This window comes from Danio rerio, chromosome 20 (genome assembly GCF_049306965.1).
Source record: "Danio rerio strain Tuebingen ecotype United States chromosome 20, GRCz12tu, whole genome shotgun sequence".
Taxonomy (NCBI): Eukaryota; Metazoa; Chordata; class Actinopteri; order Cypriniformes; family Danionidae; genus Danio; species Danio rerio.
The window spans coordinates 31,356,748-31,372,074 of record NC_133195.1 but is presented as its reverse complement, the minus strand read 5'-3'; the positions used below and the strand labels follow the sequence as shown (position 1 = coordinate 31,372,074).

At 36.9% G+C, this 15,327-nt stretch overlaps 1 protein-coding gene across 8 annotated transcripts in view; it reads left to right on the top strand.

Annotated features, from left to right (window-relative positions):
• The window catches only part of rgs6 (regulator of G protein signaling 6), a 132,945-nt gene that overhangs the window by 5,322 nt on the left and 112,296 nt on the right, over positions 1 to 15,327 (top strand). For 2 of the 8 annotated variants that reach the window (XM_073932848.1, XM_073932850.1), the window contains exon 1: positions 1,462 to 1,670. The exons of the other annotated variants lie outside the window; for them this stretch is intronic. The gene's annotated coding sequence lies outside the window, so the exon portion shown is untranslated. Of the gene's footprint in view, positions 1 to 1,461; positions 1,671 to 15,327 lie in introns of those variants that run through there. 8 annotated transcript variants of the gene reach the window in all.

The following is a 15,327-nucleotide window of genomic DNA, read 5'->3' as shown; positions in this document are numbered from 1 at the left end:
AATCCATAATATATCTTGTATTCAGTATAAAGTGACACTTTTAAGTACACTATTTGTTATTTTAATTTCACAAACAGTAATTTTTGGGCAAAGTATCGGATTGATTTCGACGATACTTACCCTTATTTTACTTGTTATTGGATATATATAAAGATATTTATATATATCTTTATTTAACAATTTACATGTTCAAAAATAAGTTTATGTACTGTACGTGTCCAATATATGTTTTTTGCAATACTTTGAAATGTATGTTGTGTATTTTTGGCCACTTTATTAGGTACACCTGACTGTCCAACTGCTCGTTGACATAAATTTCTAATCAGCCAATCACATGGCAGCAACTCAATGCATTTAAATATTTGCATTGGTAAATACCAGGTGCCACTCCAGACAACTAAGAACAGGAAACTGAGGCTACAATTTGCTCAGGCTCACCAAAGTTGGACATTGAAAGATTGGGAAAAACGTTGCCTGGTTTGATGAGTCTCAATTTCTGCTACAACATTGTGATGGTAGGGTCAGAATTTAGCGTCAACAACATTTAAAGCATGGATTAATCCTGCCTTGTATCAACGGTTCAGGCTGCTGGTGGTGGTGTAATGGTGTGGGGGATATTTTCTTGGCACACTTTGGGTCCATTAGTACCAGTTGAACATCGTGTCAACACCACAGGCTACCTGAGTATTGTTGCTGACCATGTCCATCCCTTTATGACCACAGTGTACTCATCTTCTAATGGCTACTTCCAGCAGGATAATGCGCCATGTCATGAAGCGTGAATACTTCCAGACTGGTTTCTTGAACATGACAATGAGTTCACTGTACTCAAATGGCCTCCACAGTCACCAGATCCTCAATCCAATAGAGCACCTTTGGGATGTGGTGGAATGGGAGATTCGCATCATGGATGTGCAGCTGCAGCAACTACGTGATTCTATCATATCAATATGGAACAAAATCTCTAAGGAATATTTCCTGTACCTTGTTGAATCTATGCTACGAAGGATTAAAGCAGTTCTGAAGGCAAAAAGGGGTCCAACCCGGTACTACTAAGGTGTACCTATTAAAGTGGCTGGTGAGTGTATGAAAGCATATATACAAATATGTATAAAATCTAAATATGAACCTTGCATGTCATTTGTAATTTGCATATATTTCCATATGGTTGGACCCAGGGGCACTTTCCCGGTGGGCCGATGTACTTTTTGGGCCGGGCTGTAATCGTCTTATGATCTGATCGGCCCATAAAAGGCTTAGCAGCCTATCGTTTTTTTCTGCCTTATTAATTGACGCTTCTGTGATCTGTGACTATCTAAAAGTAGATGCTTTTTTTCCCGGACAGACAGACCGGGCCGGCCCATGTGACACTCTGCAGCCCATTGGTTCTTTTCTTTACTGACATTTGGCTGGCCCAATCACAAACTTCTATTTTGGACTCCGTGTGAGCGTGCGTCGTCTGTGTGTATTTGTCAAAATAGTCGAGAGTCAGAGAGAAGAAACGCAAGGGAGGCGCAGAGAAATCGCGGGAAATACACCGGCGTTTCATTTAGCGATTCTGAAAAGTTCTCCGTTCATTCTAGTACACGGTTAAAAACGCAAATCACGTGACCACACACTCTCTGCCAAGACCTTCAGCCAGTAATTCAGCGGGTGAGCATAAACCCCAGGTGAGAGTATAGTGCATGTCAGACAGTTCATCTGCTGGATCTGATCTCACTATAGTTGTTAAAACGTGATATTGAATTCATCTTGTTGTCTCTATCTAACAACTCTTATGTCTTTTGAAACACTTGTTCTCAGTTAACTGTTTTGGCTGAGTGCAAAGATAAGCTAATATATTCATTTATGTAACCACATACACTGATTCTGCACATTGACTGATTGCTTACCTTTATCGTTTAAATTTAATGTACGTTATACTGTTATAATGGCCATTATTGATTATTAAAACTGATATTCTGCAAAAGAGACGGGGTAAAGTTCATTCTTTTCAATGGAAACGAAAGAAGACAGTTATATTTAAGCCCCGTTTTGTTATAAATATGCAGAGTGAAGATGACGCTCATATAAATATGCAGCTACACGAGGCTGTTTGGTGTCTGTAAATCATAATATCAAAATGAAACAAATTTGACTCATATTATGTTTTCATTGTTTAGATAGTGAAACAGCAAGCAGGATGAGGTGAAAGAGGTTATAAAGTACACTGTTCCCTTTGAAGATTTACCCATGCATCAGTGGGCAGTTTTTGTTATGTTTATTATCGAATATAGGCTGAGTGAATAGTGTTTTAAATTAAGCTAAATTGGCTGTAGTGTATGAGTGTGTGTGAATGAGTGTGTATGGGTGATTTCCAATATTGGGTTGTGGCTGGAAAGGCATCTGCTGCATAAAACATGCTGGAATAGTTGGCAGTTCATTCCACTGCGGCAACCACTGATAAATAAGGGACTTATGCGAAGAAAAATAAATGAATGAATAGTGTATTTTTTTAGAACTCAACAAATATCTTTATGGACAGTATACAGAAATTAAATTATGATTAAAGTTTGTATTTATTTATTTCATATATATGGCTTTTGTGTTTTATAGAATTTGAGTTCATAAAAATATTGGACGTGCATAGATAGATAGCATTTTGATTGAATTTAGTGGGCCGCTCTGGCCCAAAATGCCAGGGCTGATTTTTTGCCCCAGTCCAGCCCTGGTTGGACCCAAAAAATAGTCTCATTTTTAAAAAGGTCAAGCCATTTTGTAGTGTTGTTTATTTCATAAATGAAAGAACAGGTTTGGACCAGGTGTTTATGATTAAATCAGAAGTGTCAATGAGCTTTTTATGCTGTTGAGTGCTTTAATGTTCGTCAGTGGATCTTCCTGTTATAACCCATTGGGAACTGAAGTGGGTGTGGCTGAAAAATGTGTTTTTCCAAAGCAATGGCTTGTGGTGCGATTATAAATGAGATATTTAGTACAAAACATATTGCACTACTCTCCCAATTGAATATATTTGGTCAGTTGTGCTACCCAAAGATCTCTGATAAAAAACAGATTCATGTCCGTGAATACACATAAGTGGTACACATTTATTATTTTTCACAAAAGCTTTTAGTGAGGTAATCAATGTTTTGTGTACTATTAATTGCAGGTATCAAAAATGCTCTATTGTTTCATACGAATCTTGCTGCTCCCATCTTGTGTCTCTTTTATAGTGTAGTAATGATTCAATTGAAAATAAATTTGGACTTCATTATGAATAGTTTCATAATGCTTCACAATGAAAGCATTTCATACTATAATAAAGCATAATTCCTTTTCATAATGAAGAAATTGCTTCTTCATGAGGAACAATTGTTTTGTACGTCAGTAGATTATAAGATAAACAGGTATGATTTCAAAGCAGTTTTAATCTGAAATGTCTAATTATGTGGTGAAAAACTGTATAATTATAGCTGTACTGTGTCTGTTGAATATTTGCCTAATGGAGTATATGCACACAGACTTTTAATTTCAGCCAGCCTCAGCTCTTCCGGTGAACTGTCTTTCCATTTCAAAATTGCCACGTTTAAGGTCGGATTTCTTTAAAAATCAGTGACCTTCACTGCCTGATAGATATACAATATAAAGTGGGTCTCAGACCAGACAAGAAGCACTGCATTCAATTTAATTCCCCCCTGTCATGTCTATACAATGTTTTTTTTACCACAGTATTTTCAATTTTTTTCGACTGCTGATCCGGACGGCACTGTTACACAGTCTTTCACCTTGTTTTACACTTTAAACGAATGCCTAAGTCTCTTTAACTGAATGTATTTTTAATTACACTACAACATCAATGCTGTAAAAGCAACCTTAATAAATTGGAAATAGTCACATTAAGCTTTTACTGAAAGTTTATCATTGGTTGTAAAAACAATAGCTGTGCATGGAGCCCATTAGAACTTGCTTTCTGTATTTTTTTTTGTGTAAGCTTTGATTTGAGTAAGCTTATTTTCAATCAATATTTTGTATCCAAGCATTTACTTGCTGCATATGAATGTACATTTGCAGGAGTCGATACTTTAATGAAGCAAATAATATTGTTCATTATAATTACTGCAACAAATGAATGAGAGTTTAGAAGAAACTTTTCTTGCTCTGAGAAGGAATAAAAAGAGAAATCCCATCAATTACAGCTATCAGTCATTTTAGGATCAGCATAGACCTTCTGTATGATGGAGACCACTGACCTGCAGTGAGATTTCGTCGGCTCTTTGATTGATAGCTTGCTGTTCCTCAGGTCACTTACTACCTCACAGGAATATGAGATGGGCACCAGATGGCTTACAATATGCTCTAGGCTCATGGAAGAAATGGCCAGTGTCCCTAGGGCTTGAGTATGAGTTCATAGTGAGAGCCATTTTTCTGTGTAGAAACAAACGAACACCCAGTCAAGAGTGATGGTATGGGAGTTTCTCCTGGAAAATGAGTCTCTCTCTCTCTCTCTCTCTCTCTCTCTCTCTCTCTCTCTCTCTCTCTCTCTCTCTCTCTCTCTCTCTCTCTCTCTCTCTCTCTCCTCTCTCTCTCTCTCTCTCTCTCTCTCTCTCTCTCTCTCTCTCTCTCTCTCTCTCTCTCTCTCTCTCTCTCTCTCTCTCTCTCTCTCTCTCTCTCAACACACATACACTGTCACTCCCTCAGTCATTGTTATATTGGACCCTGCAATAGTGGATGTTAGGAATGGGTGTTAGCTTTTCATTGTGATAAATCAGTAAAAGTTCTCCCATGATAAGAATTAGTTTGTGGGATAATAGAGATAAAACCTACAATCTGGAACTGTTCAGTAAATCTAGAAAAGCATATGTGGGAGACATTTACTGACATTTAGTCCAAATTCCCTTCATTATACTGTAGGTCTGCACCATGTATTGTTTCAGCATCGATGTTGCAGTGTATGCATATGTAATAGTCACAATGCAAGATATGCATTGAGCCTGGATTATTGTTGACCAGAATTGTATTTAATTACTTTCTTTATATGGAATTGAAATAATTTATGAAAGAAAATAAGTATTTGTCTTGTTTCTAGTCCAAATATCTACATTTCAAAGCAAAAACAATATTATTTGACTTCACTGGCAGAAAATTTAGCTTGTTTTAATGAAGAAACTCTTAATTTTGCCTTATTGTTTTCTAAAGTTACAGACAAGACTATTTTTACTTGTATACTTTATTCAATTGATGCAAGACTTTTTAGATATTTGGACTAAAAACAAGACAAAGAAAAGTAACAAAAAGCATATTTTTGCAGTGGGACTTTTCAATTTCTGTACCTAAATACTAATAAACTCCCAAGAAACCGCATTCATATCACAATATTTATTGAAGAAAAATAAAATATTGCAATATCAGATTTTTCCAATATCGTGCAGCCCTACACATAAAAAACTGCTTCTTTAAAATGAGCTGAAAGAACACAATTCTTGAGATCAATCCTCCTAAATTTGTAAAAAGTAAAAAAGTAATAATTTCTTCATGTTGTCCCATCACAAACACCTCACAACACCCTGGGTTTTTTGTTACTAAATAGAAAATATGAATAATACTTCTCTAATGATACAGAACTTTTTTTTTCTCTCTTGGTGGATACATACGGTCAAAGAATAACATTTGCTGTTTTGTTTAAACTACTTAATAAAATTGAGCAGAATCAAAGTTCTTGAGTTTTTTTGGGGGGAAAACAAATATTTTATGTTCAATCCACGCAAATTTAATTAATTTGTTTTCTTTTTGGCTTAGTCCCTTTATTAATATGGGGTTGCCACAGCGGAATGAACCGCCAACTTAAATTTGTAAAAGCTAATAAGTTAACTTAATTCCTTCATGTTGTCCCAACACAAATCAATTGCTTGGAACCCAGCAATTTTCATCCATTTATTCAATTATTTTCATTTTGGCATAGTCCCTTTATTAATCAGGGGTTGCCACTGATCCACTAATCCAGCATCTGTTTTTATGCAGCAGATGCCCTTTCCAGCCGCAAGCCAACACTGGGAAACACATACACTTTTGCATTCACACACATACACTACGGCCAATTTAGCTCATTTAATTCACCTATACTGCATGTCTTTGGACTGTGGGGGAAACCAGAGCACCCAGAGGAAACCCACGGGAACTCGGGAAGAACATCCAAACTCCACACAAAAATGCCAACTGACCCAGTTGGGGCTCGATCCAGCGACCTTCTTGCTGTGAGCCGATCGTGCTACCCACTGTACCACTGTGACGCCCCACCTAGCATTTTTTACAATGTATAAATTATCATCATTGATATTGTTATCGCAAAAAATACCAGAAAAAAATTGTAATAGAAGTCTACATCTCCCACCACTAGTAGATATTGGGTTTTGGTACGCACCTCATCTCAGATTTGCTCTTCTTTACGAGTAGAAACAAGAAAAGATCGTGCATGCATGTGTAAACAGACACAATTAACCTGGATGCGCAGCGAGACAGGACTGACTTTGATGAATTTACCCATTAAAGAGAGCATGCGAAGCCCCACGGGGGAGACATCATTACCATGAGCGAGAGGAAGAGGGTGAGGCTATGGGAGAGAGTGTTCAGTGGCTTGTGGAGACCTTTTTCTTCCCAATATGCAGCTCAGTCAGCCTTTCTGAAGCTGACAGCAACCTCTGTGTGTTCCGATATGGTGTGCGAGCACATGCTGTGTTCTTACGGCTCGAAAAAGACACATATTTTTTTTCCTCCTGCATTGGGAATAATAGATGCGTGGCCACTACCAATCGACTGTCTTGTACCGCTGATTCCAGCCAGAAAAAAATGCTTTGAAATCAACCATATTGACTTGTCTGAAGGTTATTATTTGTTCCTGAGGTGAAGTAATGAGACAAAATGCCTCGAGGTTAGTCTGGTTTCCTGACATCCACTGACCCTTTCACATATGTACAGAGCTAAGTGAGAGTCTGACACGCTTATCAACAATTCTGTTGGGGCAGTGGAGTATTTTTAGAGTTGTTCTGTGGATTTGACTTCTCTGGCAACCTTCGAGGCTTTATTGTATTATATAAACGTAAAATGCTTTGGATCTTGTTTCTTAGGAGAGTTCCCAGTGCTACTTTATCTAGCGAGATATGTGGATTTGTTTGTCCGCCTCTGCAGAAACTTATCTGCCAATTCTCCCCCAAAACAACAATTAGAATGGGAAGCTATTCTTCCAGCATAAGCCCAGGTGAAAGTCATCAAGTCAGAATCCTATCTTTTTCTTTGCGCTTTCTTCCATTTCTGGCATTTGCAAGCTGTGGGCTGTCAGCACATTTTACATTTTCCTGTGAGAAAAGTTGTTGGGATTGTCAAATATATGCAGTATGCAATTTATATAATGAAATATTTCTTATCTATGGGAAAAATTAAGAGACTACTTAAATTCTCAGTTTCTTGGTAAATCACTGCTGACATTTTTCAAACTTAAAACAAAGCAAACAAGGTTTATAGAGGTGTTTTTATTCATTTTTAGGCCACACAATGCCAATGTTTTAACCTTTATAAGAGTTTAGAAACCTTCTTAAAATTAGAAGAGTTAAGAAGTCAATACTGTTTGGAATAACCCGGTTTCTCAATCACTACAAATGAAAACATTTGGTGGTCTGACCTACTGGCATTTTCTGAAAAACAAAAACATATAACTGAAAGTAGTTTTAGGCGATGCAGTGGCGCAGTGAGTAGCACGTCCGCCTCACAGCAAGAAGGTCGCTGGTTCGACCCTCGGCTGGGTCAGTTGGCAATTCTTTGTGGAGTTTGCATGTTCTCCTCATGTTTGTGTGGGTTTCCTCCACAAGTTCAAAGACGGTACAGGTGAATTGGGTAAGCTGAATTGTCTGTAGTGTATGTGGGTGAATGAGTGTATGGATGTTTCCCAGTGATGGGCTGCGTAAAACAGATGCTGGATAAGTTGGCGTTTTTTTCCGCTGTGACAACCGCAGATTAACAAAGGGACTAAGCCGAGAAGAAATGGAATGAATGAAAATAGTTTTGTTTCATATTTGGAAAAGATATTATCAGACTTTTGTAGAATAAAGCAAATAATAACATTTTACTGAAGCCCACACCTAAGAAACTTTTAAATTTAGCAAGAATTACATTTCCTTGATTTAAGGTAATAACTAATACATTTAAATGCATGAAAAAATATTTATTTTTAATTAAATGTATCATGGTTTCTACAAATACACTACCTGACAAAAGTCTTGTCGCCTATCCAAGTTTTAGGAACAACAAATAATAACTTGACTTCTAATTGATCATTTGGTATCAGATGTAGCTTATATGAAAGGCAAAGTCCTCTAGATTATGCTTATTTTACCAAAGTAAAATATGATCATGCCTTGATTTTTAATTATTTAATTAGGACTTAAGGGTTGACTTTGCTTAGACAAAAGTTTTGTCACTTAACAGCAATAATGTACATTATAGAATATAAAGTCATGTTGCAGTGGAAAAATAATATTGTGTATGACTTCCATGAGCTTGGAGGACTGCTTCAACGCATCTCTGCAATGACTCAAATAACTTTTATTCTGGAATGACAAAGAAAGTGTCTCCTAGAGTTTATCAAGATTCTTTGAGTTTATCTTTAATGCCTCCTTCATATTACCCCTGGACATGCTCAATAATGTTCATGTCTGGTGACTGGACTGACCAATCCTTGATCACCTTGACCTACTTTGCTTTCAGGATCTTTGATGTAGAGGCTGAATTATGAGGAGGAGTAATGTAATGGGCAGCATAAATGTGCTGATACCTCAGGCTGTTGATGTTGCCATCTGCAGATCTCTTGCCCCATACTGAATGTAACCCCTAACTATGATTTTTCCTTCACCAAACTTGACTGATTTCTGTGAGAATGTTGGGTCCATGTGGGTTCCAATGTCTTCTGCAGGTTTTTTGATGATTAAGATGCATTTCAACTGATGATTCATCGAAAAAATCTACCTTCTGCCACTTTTTTTAATCAAATGATCAAGTTATTATTTGTTGTTCTTACAACTGGGATCGATAATAAGACTTTTGTAATATAGCACCTGATTCAAATATTGCTAAGAAATGCTTCTTGAGCACCAATTGCTGGAAAATATGTTTAATGAAATTAAAAATATATGAAATTAGAAATGTTAAAATACATCATTTGGAAATTGAATTATTTTGTTGACGAGAATAAATGACATTTGTGAAAAGATTTTACCAGCTTTACAAACTGAAACAGTAGTGAAAAGATATGTAGCATAAATACTAAATATTGTTCATGTTCAGTTGTTACAAAAATAGGTATTTGAGGCAGTGACAAGGCAATAGGCAGAGAAAATAACTGTGTTCAGATAGGAGTCAGGCTGGACGTGACTTAAAAGTAAGAGATAGAGCCTGTCCTGTACAGTGTGGAATGGAATATGGCCAGCTGAATTAATCAGGCTGAGGGATGGACACAGAGGGACGTTTATTTTTCCTGTCACATCTCAAGTGTTAACAGCTTTGTACTGACCTCAGATGCCCTTTGAATCACTGCCAGCCTCATTCAAGTATGTCTACCTTGATTCACATCTCATTGTCATTTTATGATTGAACGTGCACCTTTTAACCTTTCCTTGTAGGCTGGTTTTCTTTTACAACCATTTAGTAATTTCAAAAACAGCCTTAAAGTTATTTAGTCAATGACCCAGATGGGTTTGTTGATTGCAGCTTGCTGTCTAAAGAAAAGATTTCTCACTCAGCCGTACCATGGGGTCACTATATGTCAGAGCCAGAATATATAACCAACAGTGAAAGGATAAATTAGCCAGATAGTATTGGAGTCAGGCATGCCGGGGCATTTATATCAAGCAGAGTTTTCCAGCAGAAGATAACTGACAAATATTTTACGCAAGATTTATGTCTCACTTTCGTGTTTACAGCTCAGAAAGGCTCCGGCAATTTTCCTGGCTGGCTCTTCTTAGGAAAGCATAACTGACCAGGGAACCACTGAAGCTTTGTTCATTTTGTTTTGAGGAAACTGAGCCGATGACTTGCAGGTGGCCACAGATATGACTTCTGAGACTCTCTGAGCGGAGGGAATATCACACTGTGACCCAAGTGTCATAAATATATTGTAGACAAATTGCCTGTCAGTATCACAGTACATGCACATAAAGCGCTCTTATGTGCCAATGTGTGTTTTTGTTACTTTATTTTAGTGTTTTTTTAATGTATATAATGGGCCAGACGGAATCTGCTGACATGTTTTGCTATTTCTGCGCAGAATTTTGGTAAAAATGTGCGGATTCATGCAGAATGATTTTGTAAGTATAACTAAAAACCTTAATATATGAATCAAAAACTAAAACCTTTTAAACTTGTATTTAATGTTTACAATGCAAATCCAATAAAATCCACTTTATTTGGTAAACAAATCAAGTCTCTCATAAAATATATCTACTAAAAGACATAATTATACTGAAATCAATTTTAAAACTGAATAAATATGAATTTACACACATTTACACAAGTAAATAAACAGAATTTATGATGGGCTAAAAATCTGCGAAATTTTGCGCACCCAGATTCAGTGTGGGCCTATGTATATATATATATATATATATATATATATAAAAATTAGATATTCAGAAAAAAATTTATAATTTAAAGTAGATTGCTTCTTTTCTTTTAGTTGAACATTAAAGAAGGTTTTTGGCTGAAACTCATTGGTCATTAGTGACTCATAAAATGCAAGTCATCGACTTCCAGCATAGCTTTCCACAACCATATCACCCTGCAGCCCAAGACCTACTCACTGAAGCTAAGCAGGGCTGAGGCCGGTCAGTACCTGAATTGGAGACCACATGGGAAAACTAGGTTGATGTTGGAAGTGGTGTTAGTGAGGCCAGCAGGGGGCTCTCAACCTGCGGTCTGTGCGAGTCCTAAAACCCCAGTATGATGAAGGGGACACTATACAGTCAGTGAGCGCCTTCTTTCGAATGAGATGTTAGACCGTGGTCGATCATGGCCTCCCAATTATCCCATCCACCGAATTTGCTGCATCATTATCTCTCCACTCCTCTGTTGTCCTGTGGCTGCCATTGCATCACCCAAGTGGATGCTGCACATTGGTGGTGGTGTGGAGAGACCCCCTCTCATGATTGGGCAGCGTTTTAGGTGTATGGCCATACACAATAAATGCACTATATAAATACACATTACATTGCATTACCAGCACTTTAGTAATGAAAAAAACATATACAGGCAACTAACATTGTAATGCATGCGCACACACTCTCAGATGCAATATAATGACTCCTTAAACGACAACAGTTTAAATAAGTGAGGAAGTGTTGAATATCAATATTGGCACTAAAGAAATGATTAAAAATCTTATAGGCTAATTCATAAAACACTGACAGGGCAATTTGCTATCTAGAGGACATTGATAATACTTACTATGATGATATGAATTTATTTGCGATTGAAAATAAATCATTTTTTAATTAGCAGACTATTAAATTATTCAGAGTGATGCTAATTGGCCTGTACCAGAGGCCATCCCTTGAGTTTAGTGCTCTGTTATAGTGCCCAATGGTCACGGAACAATGTGGGATTTCAGTAACTCAATTTTCTGGGTCAGGCCTCTTTTGGATTTAACTTGCAACCTTTGTGTTGGAAAATTAGGCAAGCACCATTTCGAATTTGCATGTGGTTTTCTGCTGCCGTGTCTTGATGAAAAACCATGACAAAAACATGATGAATGTTGCTAAATCTAATCAAGGGGCAACAAAGCAAATCTTTCCCAAATGATCTTTTTTAATTACAGGTAGAAAGGGAGAACCAGGTGGGCAGAAATATGCTTTAGAGGCTCTTGAAGCTAATTATATCAGTCGGGCCTATTATCATACCATATTCAGCTGTAATTAATTACTGTCATCCATAGTCTGGGCTGCAGTGGCCATTTTTGGCTCAGGGCCCCTCGAAGGGAAACAACCGTATAGTGAAAAATGACTTTTTTCATATTTTATTTGGCATGAAAATGAAGTGCAGGTAATGATAAAATGGGTAGTGTAGCGGTGATGAAGAAGAGTTATGTGTTGTGGTGTACACTCAGCGGCCGCTTTATTAGGTATACTTCTATAGGTCATGTGTATCTGTCTGTGAACTGCAAGACAGGGGTGTAACATGAAGGGGCGTAACTTGTAGTAAGTTAGAGGCGTAACTTAAAGTTATCAAGATCACATTGAACCATGCGAGATGTCACAACGATAAGTTCTTGGCAAGATAGCGGAAATACTTACCAGAGAATATTTTCATAAAATGTTTTTAGGAGCTTTCTCCAAATAAATTTACAACTAATTAATTTGATGTGTGTTTGTGTGTGTGTGTGTGTGTGTATATGTATATATATGTGTGTGTGTATATATATATATATATATATTTTTTTAATTAATTCATTCAGCAACTCCACTATGCAACTCCACTTGCTGACTTTATCCTTTTTGTCATGACAGTTAGCCTACTCTGCAAATAACAGTACAATGGTGAGCAATTCAAGTATGAAAGCCTCCGCAACTAGCGGCTTTATGTTAATAACTGTGATGGTTGGGTATAGGTTTGTGAAAGGTGTAGACATAAATAACTGTGATGGTTGGGTTCAGGTTTGGGATATGTGTAGACGTTAATAACTGTGATGGTTGGGTTCAGGTTTGGGATATGTGTAGACGTTAATAACTGTGATGGTTGGGTTTAGGGTTGAGGAAGGTGTAGACGTTGACAAATATGATGGTTGGGTTTAGGTGTTGAGTTGGTGTAGACGTCAATAACTGTGATGGTTGGGTTTAGGTTTGGGGAAGGTGTAGATGTTAATAACTGTGATGGTTGGGTTTAGGGTTGAGGAAGGTGTAGACATTAACTATGATGGTTGGTTTTAGGTTTGGGATATGTGTAGACCTAAATAACTGTGATGGTTGGGTTTAGGTATTGAGTTGGTGTAGATGTTAATAACTGTGATGGTTGGTGTTAGGTTTGGGGAAGGTGTAGATGTTAATAACTGTGATGGTTGGGTTTAGGGTTGAGGAAGGTGTAGATGTTAATAACTGTGATGGTTGGGTTTAGGTTTGGGGAAGGTGTAGATGTTAATAACTGTGATGGTTGGGTTTAGGTTTGGGGAAGGTGTATATGTTAATAACTGTGATGGTTGGGTTTAGGGTTGAGGAAGGTGTAGACATTAACTATGATGGTTGGGTTTAGGTTTGGGATATGTGTAGACCTTAATAACTGATGGTTGGGTTTAGGTGTTGAGTTGGTGTAGACGTCAATAACTGTGATGGTTGGGTTTAGGTTTGGGGAAGGTGTAGATGTTAATAACTGTGATGGTTGGGTTTAGGTTTGGGGAAGGTGTAGATGTTAATAACTGTGATGGTTGGGTTTAGGGTTAAGAAAGGTGTAGATCAGGGGTCACCAATCTCGGTCCTGGAGGGCCGGTGTCCCTGCTGGGTTTAGATCCAACTTGCCTCAACACACCTGCCTGGATGTTTCAGGTATACCTAGTAAGACCTTGATTAGCTTGTTCAGGTGTGTTTGATTAGGATTGGAGCTAAAATCAGCAGGACACTGGCCCTCCAGGAACAAGTTTGGTGACCACTGGTGTAGATGTTAATAAATATGATGGCTTTATACAATATAACGGGAACACTAGTTATTAATTATTATCTATGAGTTTCATATAATTTTAAATATTTAATATTTAATTTTTAATTTTTCGACAGTTTCACTTTCATTCAGGAGCATTTCATTCATGTCAAACTCTGAGGTACTGGATAAGATTAGCCTCTTTCACACCGCATGTGTAAACAGTGCTTTTTTTGTCACCCATGTACAGACTGGGAGAGAGTTGTTTTAATGTAAAGAAAATGTGGCTGTCTGTGGTCCTATACTGACTCTGTTGGTGCAGAGAATACAGTATCAATTAGCTATGTACGTATGGACTATCATGTCGCGCAATGCGGCAAAGTCCTTTATGATGGTTATTGTTTGATTAAGGTAATTACATGTCTGTACTGCACTTCAATAATGAGACTAAAATATGAATACTTCACATGTACATATATTCATTTATTGTAAATCTCTTTTCATGGCTAATATACAACCTGTATATAATGTTCATAGTACATCCATCCATGTAAATACCACTATAGTTTTTCTATAACTGCACTTTATAACTTATACCTATATCCTGCACTTGCTGCTGGTTAGACCTAAACTGCATTTCGTTGCATTGTACTTGTACATGTGTAATGACAATAAAGTTAAATCTAATCTAATCTATAAATGTCTAAATTTTATTTGTGTTTACTTCGATTAGGACTTTAGTTAGATTAAGGTACAAAAAATCGACTTAATCACAGATTATTGTCTTAATTGTTTTAAAGTTGTATTGGTGTCCATGTGAACGTACTAAGTATCATGTTCAAGAAACCAGTTTGAGATGATTTGGGTTTAGTGACATTGCAGCTGGAAATAGCCATCATAAGCTAAGTACACTGTGGTCAGAAAGGAAGGACATGGTCAGTATGCATACTAGGGTCGGATGTGGCGTTTAAACTAAGAGGCCTTAGTTTACTAAGTGTGCTATTAAACATCCAGCACCCACTTGAAGAACTGATAAAAGGCAGGATGTACAGCTCAAAATGATTGGCCCTCCTGTGAGATTTTAATGATTTTGTTTTCAATTCCCTAAGGGCTGTTTTTTCAACACATTTTAAACATGATGATAGCTGTCTAATTTATAATAACTAAATTATTTAGTCTTTGTCATGATGAAAGTGCTTAATTTTTTCTAGTTATTTTACAAGATATTAGTATTCAGCTTAAAGTGCAGTTTAATGACTTAACTAGGCCAATCAGTTTGATTAGGCAAGTAATTAGACAACAGTGAATTGTTCGGTGATCAAACGAAAAAAAAAAAAATTCTTAACTTTTTCCCTGCCACATTTTTTTTTAAATAAAGTTGCCAGCCACTTTCAGCCTTTTTGATGATTTCATCTAAATTTGACAGACCTCAAAATATTTTTGGCTAGAAACATATGAATATATTATATATCAAATGAAAGAACCAACCTGCTTTTTTTTAAAAAAAAAAAAGCATATTATTCTATCTTCATTTTTACAAATTCATTTTTGTAAAGATGCATTTTCAAGATATATATTCAATTCAATTCAGGTTTATTTGTATAGCGCTTTTACAAAGTAGATTGTGTCAAAGCAGCTTCACATAAATGATCATAGTAACTGGATCAGGGTAGTTCAGTTTTTAGA